The sequence below is a fragment of the Bufo gargarizans genome, chromosome 8 (genome assembly GCF_014858855.1).
Source record: "Bufo gargarizans isolate SCDJY-AF-19 chromosome 8, ASM1485885v1, whole genome shotgun sequence".
Classification (NCBI taxonomy): domain Eukaryota; kingdom Metazoa; phylum Chordata; class Amphibia; order Anura; family Bufonidae; genus Bufo; species Bufo gargarizans.
In genome coordinates, this window is record NC_058087.1 from 102,375,724 (window position 1) to 102,382,352 (window position 6,629).

A 6,629-nucleotide genomic window follows, 5' to 3' on the forward strand; every position below is an offset into this window, starting at 1 on the left:
GGGTCAATTGTAAGTTTCCCTCCTCTTTTAATTTTCTCTGAAGAGTAGCAACATGGGGGGTCTCAAAACAACTCTCAAATGACCTGAAGACAAAGATTGTTCACCATCATGGTTTAGGGGAAGGATACTGAAAGCTCTCTCAGAGATTTCAGCTGTCTGTTTCCACAGTTAGGAACATATTGAGGAAATGGAAGACCACAGGCTCAGTTCAAGTTAAGGCTCGAAGTGGCAGACCAAGAAAAATCTCGGATAGACAGAAGGGACGAATGGTGAAAACAGTCAGAGTCAACCCACAGACCAGCACCTACAACATCATCTTGCTGCAGATGGAGTCACTGTGCATCGTCCAACCATTCCGGGCACTTTACACAAGGAGATGCTGTATGCGAGAGTGATACAGAGGAAGCCTTTTCTCTGCCCACAGCACAAAAAGTGCCTCTTGAGGTGGGCTAAAGCACATTTGGACAAGCCAGCTTAATTTTGGAATAAGGTGCTGTGGACCGATGAAACTAAAATTGAGTTATTTGGCCATAACAAGGGGCGTTATGCATGGAGGAAAAAGAACACAGCATTCCAAGAAAAACACCTGCTACCTACAGTAAAATATGGTGGTGGTTCCATCATGCTGTGGGGCTGTGTGGCCAGTGCAGGGACTGGGAATCTTGTCAAAATTGAGGGACGCATGGATTCCACTCAGTATCAGCAGATTCTGGAGACCAATGTCCAGGAATCAGTGACAAAGCTGAAGCTGTGCCGGGGCTGGATCTTTCAACAAGACAACAACCCTAAACAATGCTCAAAATCCACTAAGGCATTTATGCAGAGGAACAAGTACAACGTTCTGGAATGGCCATCTCAGTCTGATAAAATAATAGGGTGACAACCACGCCACCAATTGGTGATGTTTGTCAATCATCAGGTATTTTGGGATAGTGGTGGCATGCGTGTGTACTTTTACCAACTGCACGCATGCACCCACCTGTATCCCCCAAATCCTGCATGACTAATGTCAATTTATTATGTGATTTGATTGGATGACGTCCCAATCACATAAAAATTCTTTTTATATATTTTTAATTCTTAATATTAATATTCTTTTAGTAGAAGGACTTTCTTAATTAGAAACCTAATAAGTGGCTAAAATTATTTAATTCTTTTCTTAAAAGGAGTATCAGATTTTATATTTCCCTTCCTTTATTTATTGGCCATGCCACCCTGGGTACGCCTGATCTCGTCCGATCTCAGAAGCAAAGCAGGGTTGGGCTCGGCCAGTACTTGGATGGGAGACCACCTGGGAAGAGCGGGTGCTGTAGACCTTTATATATATATATCAATTTTTTAAATCTTTTTAAGGTCGTATCATGCCACTTCCTATTTATGTTTAATAACATTGTTTATTTTTCAGGAATCTAGTTATTGTATCTGTAGGGCAACATTATATGTATGTGATCTTCACAATATATGCTTTTCTTTTTCCTCCCCTCCTTTATTTTTGTGAATGTTCTAAATGTTCTTTTTCTGTTGAATCACAGTAGATTTCCAGTGAGAGCGCCCTCTGGTTTATAAAAACGACTCTGATAAGTTTCTATCTGACTATGCGATGTGCGGTTATAGAAATGCAAGTCAGACGGCTCTCTCACCATTCAAGTGTCCCTGTAACTAGGTAACGGCTCTCACATGATCGGATCTTACTCACGTGATGTGAGCCATGTGATACCAGGTCGAGTGACGTGAGCTAGCTTCTTTAGAGAGGACGGCCCCCTCACCACTTTTGTTACCTTGTGACCGAGCAACGGCTCTCACGTGACTGGGATCCGGTCATGTGACACAGGTCCTAGAGTCTTGATAGAACTTTACAATCGCCTTATTTGATTAGAAACCTGTGATGCGTTTGCTATTGCACACCTCATAGGGTCGGCCCCCATATGGGCGTATTGTTTTGAGGTCACTTACAAAACGGACTATTTTCAGTGTGCTTTTCTAGCTTTATATAATACAAATGTGTTTCTAATGTGCACATCGGCGGCTCATTATGAGAGCTTGCAGATATGCACATTATATTTGCCACTGATCATTTAGGCAACACCCAAATCTCCTCCCTTCTGACCCTGTGACCCTTTAAGGGCGGTATGTTTGTAAGTATAAATATGTGTAGCCTTGTGCTGTTATTTTGTGCAGCTCTGTGTACCTGATGAAGGGGAGTGATTCCCCGAAACGCGTTGTATCGCTGCAATAAAAAGATTTCTTCTTGATCCTGGTGACTGGCTGACGGTAATTCGCGCCGTGGGACGTGTTTTTGTTCCTTTATCTCAGTCCCCAGACCTGAATATAATTGAAAATCTGTGGTGTGACTTAAAGAGAGCTGTCCATGCTCAGAAGCCATCAAACCTGAATGAACTAAAGATGTTTTGTAAAGAGGAATGGTCCAAAATACCTTCAACCAGAATCCAAACTCTCATTGGAACCTACAAGAAGCGTTTAGAAGCTGTAATTTCTGCAAAAGGAGGATCTACGAAATATTGATTTAATTTCTTTTTTGTGGTGCCCAAATTTATGCACCTGCCTAATTTTGTTTAAACAATTATAGCACACTTTCTGTAAATCCAATAAACTTCATTTCACTTCTCAAATATCACTGTGTGTGTCTCCTATATGATATATTTAACTGACATTTTTTTATCGTAACAACCAACGATTTATACAGGAAAATCATGACGATTAACAAGGTTGCCCAAACTTTAGCATCCCGCTGTATATACAGAAGATACCCAAGTTATACCAGCATGCTCCATATCACTATATACAAGATGATTTATAATTTATACCAGCTGTACATATATCATTATATACAGAAGATACCCAGGTTATACCAGCATGCTCCTGTCACCACCATGGTCATGGCCGTGACTCCTGAACCGCATGCTGTTGCCTGCGGTTTGGTTGTTCAACCACAGGTGAGGGCCGCTACTATGTTGCCTCACTTGTGGTTGCCGCGGGCAACAAGTTGTTATTTTGTATGTCGCAGCATAGCAGCCTGAGCTGGTGCTAGGCAGCTTGCTGCAAAGTGCATGCGGTTGCACCTGGCAACCTGTCTTTGTTAGGTGTGTCTTTTGTATGTCTGGTGTGCACAGGGTTTTAGTTATGTGTGCACTTTCCCCTTTAAGTGGCTTCCATCCCTTGCCTGGTGTAGGAAGGGTTAACTCCCTCTTTGTGTGTCTGTGTGTGGGTGTGGCTACAGGGGCTATTTAACCTCAGTTGAGACCTGATGTCTGAGGGGTACTCCAGCCTTGTAGTAAGCTGGAGGCACCCTCCTGGTCTTTAATACCATCTGCCAGTGAGGGCCACCCTTGTGGTCATAAAATGTGATACACAATGTTATGAGGATGCGTTTGTGTTATGCTTGTTTATTGCACCTTATGGTCCTGGGTTCCTGTGTGATGTGTGTTGTGTGCTGTGTCCTTTTGTAGTGGATAGCAGCACTTGCACATGGGTTCCAGGCTTAGTGTCTGTGGCAGGTGATTGTTGTGTTTGTGGCATGTACCTGCTATTGCCATAAGTTGTATATGTTCCCCCTTCCTTGCAGCTTGGCCAGTGAGACTCCTGTTCCTCCGTATCCAGAAGGAACAGGTCGTCTTACCCTGCTCCTAGTTTAGGGCCACCCTGAGGGCTAGCAGGGACTTCAAGGTTCCGGAGTATGAGCCCTCCTACCATCAGGGTCGGCTCATACAGCTAGGAGTCAGGGTCAGATTAGGGATGCGATTAGGAGGTGACCTGCTCCCTAATTCTGTCATCCTGGTCGAGCAGCGACCACCATCTTCTGTCATCGCATGGCTGAGGGTTTTCCCCATCCTTAGCCGTGACAGCTCCATATCACTATATACAAGATGATTTATAACTTATACCAGCTGTGCATATATCATTAGATACAGAAGATACCCATTTCGGAAATGTATAGAGTCAGATATTAGGAGAATGAATTTAAACACATTATAATATGACAAAAAGAGAGATACATGCAATTAAACAATTACAATCAATTCATAATTTAACCATAAGACCAGCAGATAAAGGTGGAGCAATAGTCCTGCAAAACACAGATGACTATACTACAGAATGTAAGAGACAATTATCAGACCTTCTGTCACCGCCAGATATCTGAGAAGCTCTGACAGACGTTCTTCATAACCTCCTGCTTGAGGTCCTTTTGTTTTGTCATCTCGTTTCCCTCCCTTTTAAATCCCCTCCCATACTGCATCACTTTGCGGTTTATACAACTTCCTGGAGTGTGTCCATGCTGGATGCTGCAACTGATGCTTCTACAGATAAGGCTGTTCCTTTGTTTGTGTTTTCCTGTTGGCTGGATCCTAGGTGACCCTGACTCCCTCCGTATTAAGTGTAGGGAGCCAGTGGTCGTGTCCCCTTACTATTATAGGGTGTTCAGGTGTCATACTTCAGTGAGTCTCCCCCCTTAAGGAAGGCAAGGCATACAATTCCGGCGATCTGGACACTGCAGCACAAAAAGGATCTATTTAAACTTATCCACTACGACATCAGAGACGCCAGAGACACGTGGACCAAACAAATCCAAGTGGCGCCAAGATTCAAACCTAAAGCAGCTACCCTTGAGACCGGGACTTCAGAAGTTATACAAGCCGAGTCGAGGGTGTATCGTCCAGCTAAAAGACCGCCGGGTAAGATAACATTGCCTTCACAGCGATCGCTTGCCGAATATACAGCGGGACGCCGCTGTACTTACCAGTAGCTCTTCTAACACTGTTGCAATCAGCGAAACAGCTACATTGCTTTGAACGCTTTACCATATGCACACAATGTTGCAGACTCACTGAAGTGGAGTCTAATATTCCTCAATAGGAGAATTCTCCATTCAGTTAAACACTGAAGCTTCACAAATAAAGACTGGTCAAGTTTGGAAATCCTGATATTTAAATAAATAAAAGACATTAACAGAACTATTATATGAATGAACTTTTACCAGAGTGGAGAAATAATGAAATAATTTACTTATTTATTCTGGGATCAATGTCTATGTTAGCTATTTAATATCATTTTAATACCATTTTAGAATCAAAATTCTGTTTTATCTGCTGCCGATTTTATTGTTTATCTACTTCATTGATTATCAATTCTATTGCATTTCACTTACTATATCAATTTTATTGTATTTTACATGTATTGTTGTAATAAAGATCCCTATACTTAAGAGAGTGCCCCACTTCTATCTATCAAAATCCAACTCAAGCTGGCTATCACTGCAGGGCTTTTTTAGGTGCGGTAAATGCAACAATTGCAAGATCACAAATTTCCCTAGAAAAACAACCACAGTGAATGAGACTAATAGAATATACAAACACCAGATCCGGGAACATCTTTTATGCCACTCCAGCAATTTATGTCTTACAATGCCCCTGCCGTAAACAGTACATAGGGCGTACAAAGAGATTGTTTTTATAACGAGAATATCAGAACACATATCAAACATCAAAAAGGGTTATGAGCTACACTCCGTCTCTAGACATTATAAGGAACAACACAATTGTGACCCATCATCACTTACCTTTATAGCCCTAGAGAGAATTACACTCAATTGGAGGGGTGGCAACCATATAGCGGCCATGTCCAGGTCCGAATTCAGAAAAATATTTGAGTTCGATACAATGATCCCCAAGGGTCTCAATGAGGAAATGGAAATTTTTGGCTTCTTATAAACAGTATTGATTGTTATGTACACATCTAGATTATTAGGACGGGGCGCCCCCCTTGGGAATTGAGATCGTAGTCTGGCTGTCTATCAGCACTCCGACCCCTCCTCCCTGGTGGGCCCCTCCCCTCTTTCCTCGATCAACACTCTCAACACTCCTAACACTCTTCTCAGCCAAACCAGCTGTCTGAGACTATCAATGTATCACATTGTATTTTATTTTAATCTCCAGTATATATCTGTGACAAAAATATTTAACTATTGATCCCCACTGCTTCCAGGCAGATTGCTCCTGGTTGATCTCTGCAGACACATAATAAAAAATAAAAAAAATAAAAAAAATATTTTTTCACACTTTTTTTTAATACTTTTTTATACTGTACTTTATCTTTATTTATTTATTTATTTATATGATATTTATCCATGTTATCATTCATTGTGTCACTGACACTCTATTTGGATCCTATCCCTCTTTTGAAAATCCAGTCAAATGTTAGCAAGTGTCAAGGAATAACGCTCAAGACCACTCCCCCAATCACTAATTGGAATCAATTAAGTTCATATATATTGGTCAAGGAAAGACAGGCTACTCATTCCCACTGGAGAAGGAGCAGTGTGCTCCGAAACGCGTATGGGGTATTGAGTTAGCCATACTCAAACTAGCTAGTGACACCACAAAGGATCCTAATATTCTAAAGCTCCGGAGCAAACCTGTTTTTCAAAACCTGCAAAGTTTTCCCGCCAACAGCCTCCACGTGGAACGCCGACCATAGTCGAGCGGGAGAGCAGCGGAAGTGACGTAACGCCGCAAAATCACCAGGCAGAGCGAACATCGCCGGGGGGGAGGGAACACTACACGAGGACGCCATCCTCCCGCCAGGAGCCGCTTACCAGCCTACTATTGGACACC

General features: G+C 42.3%; 1 pseudogene; it reads left to right on the top strand.

Annotated features, from left to right (window-relative positions):
• Positions 1 to 1,197: 1,197 nt before the first annotated feature.
• Positions 1,198 to 1,316, top strand: LOC122945882 (annotated as a pseudogene).
• The last annotated feature ends 5,313 nt before the right edge of the window (positions 1,317 to 6,629 follow it).